Source organism: Halichoerus grypus, chromosome X (assembly GCF_964656455.1).
Source record: "Halichoerus grypus chromosome X, mHalGry1.hap1.1, whole genome shotgun sequence".
In the NCBI taxonomy this organism is placed as follows: Eukaryota; Metazoa; Chordata; class Mammalia; order Carnivora; family Phocidae; genus Halichoerus; species Halichoerus grypus.
In genome coordinates this window covers 127,918,748-127,931,063 of record NC_135727.1, presented here as the reverse complement: position 1 = coordinate 127,931,063, position 12,316 = coordinate 127,918,748, and the positions used below count along the sequence as shown (strand labels likewise).

The 12,316-nt window shown below is 40.7% G+C and overlaps 1 protein-coding gene across 1 annotated transcript in view; it reads right to left on the bottom strand.

Moving 5' to 3' along the window:
- PUDP (pseudouridine 5'-phosphatase) overlaps positions 1-12,316 on the bottom strand; it is a 274,593-nt gene that overhangs the window by 100,842 nt on the left and 161,435 nt on the right. The gene's annotated exons all lie outside the window — the stretch shown is intronic.

Here is a 12,316-nt window from a genome sequence, read left to right as displayed (position 1 = left end):
GCTGTTTTCATGCTACAAGGACAGAGTTATTATGGCAATTATAGGTGTTGGTGAGAATTACGTAGGTCAGGCCAAAGTGTCATATTTATAACTGAATTACAGGCAACAAGGAAGAAATTGTTTATCAGCCAAAAGCTGGGGACAACCACAGGACCAAGTTTCCTAAAGCCTTAAAATTGCAAACTCTCTTTTATACAATCTAAGACCCATCAAAGAATTATCTTGTGGGTAGTGGGGGTTGGAAGACGCGGTCTGCTACTCATAATTGAGCACACTTGAAGAAGTCTATTTGAAATGATCAATCATTTCAAAAAAAATCATAATTTTTTTCTCTAGTGTCTGATATTCAGTGTCCTATCACAAGGGAACAGTCTCCTCTTTGGTTGTTGGAAGTGTTCTTATAAAGAAAGCATCCCTCCCTCACGTTCTCCTTCCACAAAGCTGGGGTGGCAAGAGGTCCCACTCTTTTGGGTTCTTTCTCTCCTGCTTGGCTGCCCTGGTAAAGAAAGCCTATTTGTCACTGTTGCCTATGCCCACTCGACCCCAAGCTGTCCATACCAGCCCCCAGGAAGAAGCTCTTGGCCTGACTATCCTAGACTGTGGGGCCAATTCTCCTTTCCATGGAAGAAAGTCTTTCTTTTCCATGAGGGGGAACTATCCAAGTCTAAGTGTGGGATTGAAGGGAAGAAAGCTGATGCAAGTTGCTTTAGTCCCTACTCAAGGTCTCCCGTAGGCTGAGCTAAAGCATGGCATGCACTACTTTGGTATGGTCTGCTAGGATTCCCTGTTGGGGTTTGGGGTGAATGGTAATACAGAATCCTCACATTCCAGACACTGTGTTCTATGCTTATATTTTGTGGGGGGAGAAATTGAGGATATAGTTCAGCATCCATGCATATTCAGGGGAGGAAAAAGTTTTCCTCTACCCTCTTACATTATAGTAATGAGGCCTGTGAATTAAACTGATAAAACACAGATTACTAGAACACAGATTAATAGAAAGGGTTTATTTGTGCATATGGAGTCCTTCATACAAAAGAAGAGCCTAAAGAAGGAGTTAGACTAAGGAGCTTGTACGCCATTTTAACAAAGGACAATGAATTGTATATAAGTGACAAGTAAAGGCAAAGGGGTTTGGGCATCTACGGGTAGTAAATTGTGGGAGGGTAAATATATGGGGGGAAACTAATGGAAGATAAGGATTATTTTAGTAAGTTTTGTTTGTTGATCTGTCTCCAGTGATAAGGCTATTCTCCTCCTGGTACGGGGGAGGGGGAGGGGGAGGGGGAGGGAAATACCTTCATGAAGGCAAATGTATGCCCTGCTTTGGGGCAGATAGTGGGACAGCACAGCACTCTTTCTGCATTTGCTACTTCTTCATTGCCTTCAGCTCAAAATAACCTTATGCCAAAGCAGCATATTTTGGGATGGCATCTTCTTATCCACCCCCGCCAGATATCCTAAGGATGAACAGCGCTCCCTAAAAATTGATGTCTACCCAGAATCTCAGAATGTGACCTTATTTGGAAGAAAGGTCTCCGCAGATGTAATTAGTTAGGGATCTGGAGATGAAATCATCCTGAATTTAGGGTGGGCCCTAAATCCTTACAAGAAGAGAGGACACAGAGAGACACACAGGGCAGAAGGCCATATGGAGAGGGGGGCAGAGAAGGGAGTGATGCTTTCATGGGCCAATGAGCCAAGCATGGTGCCACTAGAAGCTAGAAGAGGGAAGTAAGGAGGGTTTGTTAGGGTTTCCAGAGGGAACATGTCCCTGCTGACACCTTGGCTTTGGGACTTTTGGCTTCCTGACCTAGGAGAGAATAAATTTCTGTCATTGTAAGCCACCAGTTTGTAGGACTTTGCTCTAGCAGCCAAAGAAAACTACAGCTGACCTATAAACAGCACACGTTTGAACGTCACGGGTCCACTTCTTGTGTTTTTTCAAAAAATACGGTACAGTTCTGTATATCTATTTTCTCTTCCTTATGATTTTCTTTTTTTCCCTTCCTTATGATTTTCTTAGTCACATTTTTTTTATTATTGCAGGAATATAGTATATAACACATATACAAAATATGTTAATTGACTGTTTATGTGGTCGGTAAGGCTTCTGGTCAATGGTAGGCTATTAGTAGTTAAGTTTTTCGGGACTCAAAGTTATACGTGGATTTTCAACTGTGTGGGGGGGTTGCTCCCTGAACCCCCACATTATTCAAGGTTTGAGTGTAATACACATAAACAAACACCTCATCAACACTGTTCAGTTATTACATGCTCACATTTATGTCTGTGTACCGAAAAGTCCCAACAAGGTGCCATACTATCTACTATTATGCACTATTTATTGAATAATTGAACTCTTAACATATACCGGACGCTACGTGTGGCTTTTTACTGCACGTACATTTCAAGGCTTTCATATATCTATTTCCAAATTGTGCTACCACCTACACATCTCCAGAGTCTTAATCACTAGCACTTCTAAAATATTTAATAGAATAATAGAACATTTCTTCTTTTGTCAATTATCATTTCAGCAATTACTTTAATATCTAAAATATTTTAAAGGTTTCTTTCATCTCAGCAGAAAGTCTTTCTACCCAGGGAGCTGTGACTCAAAGATGTATTTCAGCCTTAGGCAAAACCGTTTCATTTATTATCCCAGATTTTTGTTATTTGGGTTTCGTTGTTGTGGTTCGCAGACTTGGGACTGAATGAAAATTTTAGGCAAAGACTTTTTCTAGTGTAAGGAGCTGAGAAAGCAGTCAACATTCACCCTAAATACTATGCATTCAGAGAGACAGGTGAGGAATAAAACCTTGGCATTCTGGAAAACCATGTTTTTATTAGTGCCAGAAATATTCAGTGGGTACTTGTGATCTCCACTCACAAGATCTAAGACTCAAATGTAGGATGTTGGCATTTCACCAATAAAGATAAAGTGCCTTTCCACAGGAGTCTTAAGTTCTCTTAAATGGTACCACATTTTCAACACTTCACAAAGCATCAAACACACTGACACTTGAGGCAAACATGAATATTTTATTCTCCCTCAATAAAACAGTTAAACACATCCATTCTCAGCCATTCAAGGTTTTATGATCTAAGGCCATGGTTGCACAACTCAAAAGGAACACAGGTGAGAAAAAGAAGAAGAAGAAGAAAGAAAGAAGTTCAAAGCTACCGGTATTATCCAGAAAGTTTTACTTTGCTCCATTGATTATATTGATTTAACAGAGACATAGAACCTCCCACATCTTGGGCAAAGAGTGGACACAGAGAATTCTGGATTTTGATCCTCCAACAGGTGCGATCCTTTCACAGTGATCCTTCTTTGAGTCTTCTGAAACCCATCTCCATTGTTTTTTTACCACCATGGACTATTGCCCCATGCTACCTTCTTGCCTTCCTAGGCATGTGGAATTAGGTGCTACCTCCTTGCCTTCCTAGGCATGTGGAATTAGGTGCTACCTCCTTGCCTTCCTAGGCATGTGGAATTAGGTGCTACCTCCTTGCCTTCCTAGGTACGTGGAATTAGGTGCTACCTCCTTGCCTTCCTAGGTACGTGGAATTAGGTGCTACCTCCTTGCCTTCCTAGGTACGTGGAATTAGGTGCTACCTCCTTGCCTTCCTAGGTACGTGGAATTAGGTGCTACCTCCTTGCCTTCCTAGGCATGTGGAATTAGGTGCTACCTCCTTGCCTTCCTAGGTACGTGGAATTAGGTGCTACCTCCTTGCCTTCCTAGGCATGTGGAATTAGGTGCTACCTCCTTGCCTTCCTAGGTACGTGGAATTAGGCGACCTGAAGAGTCTTGGGAAAGTAGCTCTCATCCACAGAATTGTCACTGCCTCTAGAATTAAGAAGAGATTTTGCACACAGTGCCCACTCAAACGTGAGACACGCTCTGTTGAAAGGGAAAAAGCAGATGGCAGTGCTTACCTTCTGGGTCTAGGTCAGAAAGGGGGCTTCTGTTCTTCACAGGAGAAATATGGCCCTGGCACATACATCTCTGTCTGTATGCAGCTGGTCATCTCCTCTGCGCACACAAAGTGATGGATTGTGGGGGGACTTCTGGGACTTCCCAAGACCTGTTTGGATGTGTCCAAGACTGAGATGCACACAGGTGTGCAGATGTTTCCAAGGGCTTCAATGTCCAAGGGCATGTACGTGTGATTATCACAGTGTAACCCCATCTGAGTGCACTGAAAACAAGGATATCAAACATGGACACAGAGCAGAATATTTGGGGTGATTCCATATTATTTGACAAATACACTGTATGTGCTGATACTATATTGCATGTACTTACTAAAAAGTCTGGTAGAACATAGACCCAAGGGGTCATTACCCCAGCGTAGTGGAAATTTGGAGGAAGAACTTGCAAGAAAGCTGGGAATGAGGAGACAGGGTTTTCCAATTTACATTTACACTTTTATATTTTTTCCACTTTTTGGGGGGTCTTTATAAACAAATATTTTAGTATTTTTCTTTATGGGCTTTAAAGTGGAATGTATCTGTATTTTACCTGTTTTCGAGCTATAACAACTAGGAAACATTAATTAAAAAGTGGGGCAAAAAGATGGAGGGAGGAAATCTGAATGGTCAAAAAAACAAAAAACAAAAAACAAAAAAAAAACCACACAAGAAAACCAGAGAAAACCGTATTAACAAAGATGACAATTTAAAAAATTAAAATCTATGATGATTCATTGACAAGTTAAGTGCCCAATAATGTCAGATAGATGGGACAAAATGTGTAATAATCACAAATATAAGTCATGTCTGGCCAGTAACAATGGTATCAAAGGATATTATGAATTTGTACAGAAAGATATGAACAATATATAAATTTTTTTTAATTCACAAAGATGTTTTATCTAAGGATCCCATGTTGTGGAAGAACATTTTCCAGGTCTCGCTATAATGAAGGCAGTATGGAAGGTTGTGCTATAAAATGTAAACATCAGTCATTCCAGTGGTAGGAGCATTGTAGATTGTCATTGCATTCTTTATGCGTATAGACACTTTCTAGGTTTAGAATGAATATGTACTAATCTGATATTTGACAAAGAGGAGATATATTAAGAGTTGCCTATGCAGTCTTGGTCTAAAGTCAGCAAACACAGATGGCACATTTAAGAGTTTGTGGCTATAGATGGGGACTGACATGTACATGGATTGTTATCATATCCTTTTTTTTAAGATTATTTATTTATTTATTTGAGAGACAGAGTCAGAGATACTGACAGAGGTAGCAAGAGAGAGCAGAAGCAGGGAGGAGAGGAAGAAGCAGGCCCCCGGCTAAGCAGGGAGCCGGACTCGAGCCTCGATCCTAGGACCCTGGGATCATGACCTGAGCCGAAGGAAGACACTTAACCGACTGAGCCACCCAGGCGCCCCTGTTACATCTTATCACTGAGGCTATCAATTCAAGCAGTAACCACATAAAATGGGCTTTAAAAAATATTAGGTCATTTAAATTCAATGTGAATATTGTGGGCCATATATCATTCTTAATTTGACCATGACTGAAAGTTACAGAGAAATACTGAGACGTGGACAATTCTATTTGTCCTTTACACAGATCGAGCCTCTTCCCACAACATTCTCCTCTGGGCTTTCCGACGATACTAGCTTTCACATCCAGCCTTTTAAAAGGAAAAGGAACAGGAGGAAAATTGAATATCAAACATGATTCGTAGCCCTCCATGCCTCCATGACTGGAGACTGCAGATAAAACAAATGAAGAGGTCCCAGAAAGAGCAAAGCCCTTTCTCCTAGCACACAGACAGACTATTTTTATATTCAGGAGAGAACTCCCCTAAAAAAAAAAAAAAAAAAAAAAAAAAAAAGATCCTTCGGTTCTGACAGCTATTTGCTGGTTTTAGAAAAGGGGAGGAAAGGATCGCCTTTCTCACTCAGTGTTTGAATAAGAGTCCTTATGTTAAACTGACATCTTGGTCTTAGGGTGAAACTCCTCTGAGGCTCTCAGAAAAAAAAGAAGCCAGGAGTTAGAAATCTGCTTTTTCAAACCCAGAGTCAGATTCTCAAGTACAAACTCTGGTCTCCTTTGCTTCCTTCTCCCTTCATTGGTGGGGGCAGCTGAGCTTTCACATTTCATACGGTGGAGCAGAGCTTCTCAAACATTAATGCGCACATAAATCCACTAGGGGTCTTGTTAAAATTATAGATTCTGATTCCATAGATCTTGGCGGGGAAGGGACCTGAGATTCTACATTTCCTACGAGCTCTCAGGTGAACCCATGCTTCCTGAACCATGCCTAAATTTGAAGGTTGTCAACAGTGCTAGAGGAAAGAATAATATTTTCTTGCCTATGAGAATTTTCCATAGTTTGCACCTTATATGGTCAACTTGTGCAATGTTTCTGGGTATACTCATGTTTTATCCCAGAATGTAGATTGGGTAATTACAACAGAAGGAAATGTCCCCATAATGGATCAAACAGTAAAGAAAGAGATGTTCCAGGGTGTTAGAATCTAGTTGGTCTGGGACCTGAGGGTACTGTCTACTTTCATGGAAATTGAACCAACTAGGTGGCATCATGCCCTGCTAGGAGGCAGGACAAAAACACAATTTAAGAACACAGGCACACTAACCAACTTTGTGGTAGTGATGGACGCAGGTAAAATCGGTGTTTCCTAGGTCAACCCTCTTCACTGCACAGAAGTCAAAGACAGTGACACATTAAGTCAACCCATGATGCCATGAAATAGTAGGAAGGTATAAACCAAGGAGCACTCATTCTAGACAATTTTACTACATCAACAACCCAGAACATACCCCCTTATCTGAGTCATCCAACATGCAATACGCATGGCATGCACCATTTGTCTCCCTCACCAATCTCTATGGGAAATCCAGCCACCCAAAGTATGTTTTGTGAATTTGTTTTGTAGACTTTATTAAAGATATCATAAGTGAGATAAAGGGGGACAGACTTCACACATTTCACAGCTTTTAATCCTCCAGATCTTTGTTCCCTTGTAGAGATGTTCCCCTTTAAAGATTTCCATCTCCTATTCTCCCTCTTTGTCTCTTTCCTCCTTTGATGATCATCTTCATCCCCCTCAATGAAGCAAGGCCATATGGCATTAAACCCATATGCCCTATCAAACTCCATGTTCCACAAAACCAAAGGATGCTGCTCCCTTTAAGTGGCTATTTAGAAACCATGTATTGTTTCGTTTAGATGTTGATGTGATGGTTAATTCTATGTGTCAACTTGACCAGTCGAAGGGATGCCCAGATAGCTGAGAGAATGTTACTTCTTGGTGTGTCTGTGAGGGTGTTTCTGCAAGAGATTAACATTTGAATCAGTAGCGTGGGTAAAGAAGATCCACCTTCACCAACGTGGGTGGGCCTCATCTAATCCATTAGGGGCTTGAATGGAACAAAAAGGCAGAGGAAGGGGAATTTCTCTTTCTCTCTTCTTGAGCTGGCATGTCCATCTTCTTCTGCCCTCAGGTACTGGAGCTCTTGATTAGAGTGGTCTACCTAGCAGTAAATTTCTTTGTATAGCCTATAGTAAATCAGGAGTAATTTTTCTTAACACTTTTTGTTTTGTTTGGCATTCTTAGTAAAGTTCTTTATATCGGAATGATTTTAGATTTATAGAAAAGTTGTAAAGATAGCATGGAGATTTCCCATATGAACTTTACCCAGTTTCCCCCAATGTTAACATCTTACACGACCATGGCTTGCTTGTCCAAACTATGCAACCAACTTTGGGACATTACTATTAACTGTATTTATAAATTTTACGAGGATTTCCCCAGTTTATCCAATAATGAGATTTTTCTGTTCCAGGATCCCATCCAGGATACTACATTGCATTTAGTTACTATACCTCCTAGTCTCCTCTGCACCATGACAGTTTCTCAGAATTTCCTTGCTTTTTGTAACCTTGACAGATATTTTTTAGAATATCCCTCAACCTGGATTTGTCTGATGCTTTCTAATGATGAAACTGCAGATATGGGTTCTGGGGAAGAAGTCCTCAGAGGTGAGGTGCCCTTCTCATCATGTCCTATTGGGAGTCCATGATTTCCATATGACTCATCACTAATGATGTTAACCAGGGTCACTTGGTAAAGGCCGCATCTGTTGCGTTTCTCCACTGTTAATCATTTCTTGTGTTGTGTGACCATGGGATTTTTTAAAAAAGTATCACTTTTCAAAATACCTAAAGTGGTATTTCTTTCTTTTTTTACTGAGTTCCTTTTTTGTTTTCAATTTATTTCTAATTCAACTTTATCTTTGTTATTTTCTCCCAGAAAAAAATTCTTAAATACCATATTTCTCATAGAACTCTCCTGCTTAAACCTTCAGGCTATTCTTGGTCAGGATAAAAGGAAACCCATATTTGGAGCATCTCCAAGGTGTGAGGGAAAGTAATAAATATTTTATATATATTTCTTACTTACATTTCACAAGAGCTCTCTAAATTAAATATTAACAGACCGTTTTTTCAAATGAAGAAACTAATTTTCCCAAGGCCATAGTTAAAGACAGTAAGTAATAAAACAGGTATGAGAGAACCTAGATTCTTTACCCAAAGACTCAAGATCACCCACAAACTTTTCAAATTTGACTTTGTCACTCTACTACATGGGTCCACTCCCACCCACCCCCAAAAAAGAAAGGTCTATGCCCTGCACTGTAAGCATTCCCTAAACATCAGTGCCTTGAACATTCACTCCTGCAGCCCCTATTCTCCAAGTGGCCACCCCAAATATCACTCAACTCCAAGCTGAAGCCTACCTCCTCCAGGAAGCTCCCACTGAATATGACGCCCACAACCACATCTTCTCCCTTGTACTGAGTGTGCTGTTTTCTAGCTTTCACTAGCACTAGATGATGGTCTTCACGCCCCTGCATCCAGCTTGTTAAACAGGGTTAGTCCATCCATTCACCATGCCATGGAGCGTACACAAGTTCCAGCCCTGATTAACAATGCTTACACGAGGAAACCCCCAGGAATGGTCTCTGGCTTCTTGGCTGGAGCCATGCATTATGTCCTTCTCACCACATCCCACCTCCTGACTTTGACCCCCTCCTGTGGCCTCCCCTTGCATTTGACTACACACCCATGCAAAAGTCAGCCAACTACCAAGGTAGAGGGAGCAGTCCTCAAGACTGTTATCACTTCTTTTTTTTTTTAAAGATTTTATTTATTTATTTCCGAGAGAGAGAGTGTGTGAGTGCAAGCATGAACAGGAGAAGGGCAGAGGGAGAGGCAAACACCCTGCTGAGCAGAGAGCCCATTGTGGGGCTTGACCCCAAGACCCTTAGATCATGACCTGAGCTGAAGGCAGATGCTTAACCGACTGAGCCACCCAGGCGCCCCAGATTGTTATCACTTCCGATGCTAATTGCAAGATCTGGGGGGTTTCCCCAGACCACGCTATAATTCTATAGAAGGACTCACAGATCTCACAGAAAGCTGTTTTCCTCCCAATTATGATTTACTATAGTGAAAGGGTACACATGGAAATCAGCAAAGGGAAAAGACATAGAGATGCATGTGGGAAAACTGCAAATGCAAAGCTTCCAGGTATCCTCTCCCTCTTTGGAGACAAGGACAGTATTACATTCCCAGCACTGATGTGTGACAATACACAGGGAGTATTGCCATGTAGGAACACTCACCTGAGATTTGGTGTCTAGAGTTTTTATGGAGACTCCATCATGTAGGAACGACAGACTGACCATGTGGCTGACCTCAGTCTCCAGCCAGTCAGGAAGACAAGCTGATACCGCATGACCCAAAGCCCCTACCTTCTGTCACTTTGTTAGGTTTTCTGGCATGCCCAGCACGCCCACCCTAAATCACAGTGTTACACAACCCAGTGACCCAAAGCCCCCGGGGCAAACAAAGATACCCCTGTCTCAGGACATTCCAAGGGCTTAGAGGTCACTTCCAGAAACTAAGCAGCAAAGGCCAGATCTCTTTTTGAACAAGATTAAATTCTAGACTACACCGTTGGGTATCTCTTACTGTTTTGAGGACCTTCATCCTCTTTTTTGACACTTAGCTCTGCGTATGTTTCTTACCACAACCAGAACATGTGTGTGTATGCAGACACTCAGACATTTACAATGATGTTTCCACAGTGCTAGGATTATGGTTGGTTTTTTTTGTTTCTCATTTATACTTTTCTACTATATCCATATATCCTACAAAAATGGTTGCTTCAATAATTAGGATGGGAAAACAGATTTTAATGAGGCTTTTTTTTTTTTTTTTTTTACATGTTGCCTATCCAGTTTTGTTCACTATGAACTACAAGATTTGTCCACTCAGTAAGTCACTGATATAATATTTGGAGGATTGTACGTACTTTTTCCTCCCATGAATTATGTGAAGAATCACTAAAAAGGATATGTTAAGAATAATGTAAACTCTACTTGCTAATTAGAACTAGGCATGTTTTACAGTAAAATACCCTAAGTACACACCTAAACAGCATCAGCACACACAAGAGACACGCGTATGTAAACACAACTATATGTAGATGTCAACATGGAGACGTTGTGGATTGTGTCACTCTATATAAGATGCTTCAGCCAGGATGGCCATGGGGGTACTCTCTTATTTGTCTTATCCAAATTTCTTCTCTGCCCGTTCAATGGTGCTATTTCTCACTACAGCAGACAGTAGAACCCCTAAGGGGCCAAGACTGAATCCTAGGGGTGAAAGAAATCTTAGTGTTTTTATGTATAAAGCACAAATATGCACGCGGTACATAAATAGATAAACAATGTAAGTACGGTATTAAACTTACATGGGAGGGAAATGGTACAATTAGAAAAGAAAATGTCCAAAAAAAAAAAGAAAGAAAGAAAGAAAGCAACTCCTTTGTGAAGCCTTATCTTCCTCAACCTTAACTGAGAACTCCTTACTTTGACACAAGAATTTCTTGAATTTACTTCAGCCATAACCATACCAGCATCGAAAGGAGGTCAGGGTGCCTCCCCCTCCATGTGAAGCTCACCAGAGCTTCCTTGTAATTATCTCTCTATTTGTGAGAAACCAGCAGTGTCTACAGTACCTGGGAAGTGCTACATAATCATTTCATGAATAAGTAAACCAGCTAAGAACAAAAGGTCAACTATAAAAATAACTCACAAGTATTGAACATTGACAAGGGGCCAAAGACGGTTCTGATTATCCCCTAAATCCTCACAGCACCCCTATGAAGGAGACACTGGGGTTTCCATTCTCATTTTATAAACAAGAAAAGTGACACACAGAGAATTTAAGCCAAGTTTCCAAGCCGGCTCAGTTAGTAAGTGGAAGACCCAAGGACAGATCCAGGAGCCTAAACATTGCTCCACTTCTCTGTATCAACACGTCATCATTATTCCTGAGAGCAATCCAGCGCTTGGAAGAAGTATTCTTTATGCTAAGAAAGAATAAACATACCCTTCATAAATAATACAAAAACAAGCAACAGCTTCTACAGAGTGGAGAGCTACTGCCAAGGAACCAGGAGTGTGCTGGCAATTAATAAAACATTTTTAAATGTACTCTAATTAGAATACAATAAGGAAAATTAATTAATGATTCTGAAACAGAGAGCAAGTAGAAACAATTATTATAATTTTGCATGTATTGAGAACCCATAACAGTCCCACTGTCGGGCTCACAAAATCCATTCCCCATGCTATGAGGTGTAGTTTTAACCACTGGTAGAGATGTCAGTCTATATTTTGTTGGACCACTGTTTTAATCTGGTAGGGTGTGCCACTGAGAGATTAAAAAAAAAAAAAAAGTCAAATAAAATAACACACATGTTCTCAGTAATTCCATATACTGTGGTTGATGGCAATGCTAGACCCCTACGTATGACTCGACCAGAGCATTCGCACACAATAAATTCCAGGCATGCATAACTGCTGGTATTAATGTCCCATACTTCTGCCTGGTTTTCAATCAAATCTTTGCTATAAAATAGAAGACAATTCCAGACGGTCCTGTGTTTAGCTTAGAGTCTATTATTTCTGCCACACGAGCTGTTCTTCAACATAACACAGTCACTTTGGAAAGTTCTTATTTTGCTAAACGTGTCCCTGAGCAAATGTCTAAATAATTATAGTCCCTCAAAAATGAGAACATTTATGCCATGAAATTCAACTAGTGGGAAAATTGCTTTCAAATGTCCCATGTCTGTTGCAAAGGATTGTTCTGGTTTTACATTTAATGTTTCTCAGTTTTGTACCAAGCCAATATTCGGAGTTTTCAAAATTAGCTTTATATGGTGATCACTGGTCTCCGTCCACATTTTCTA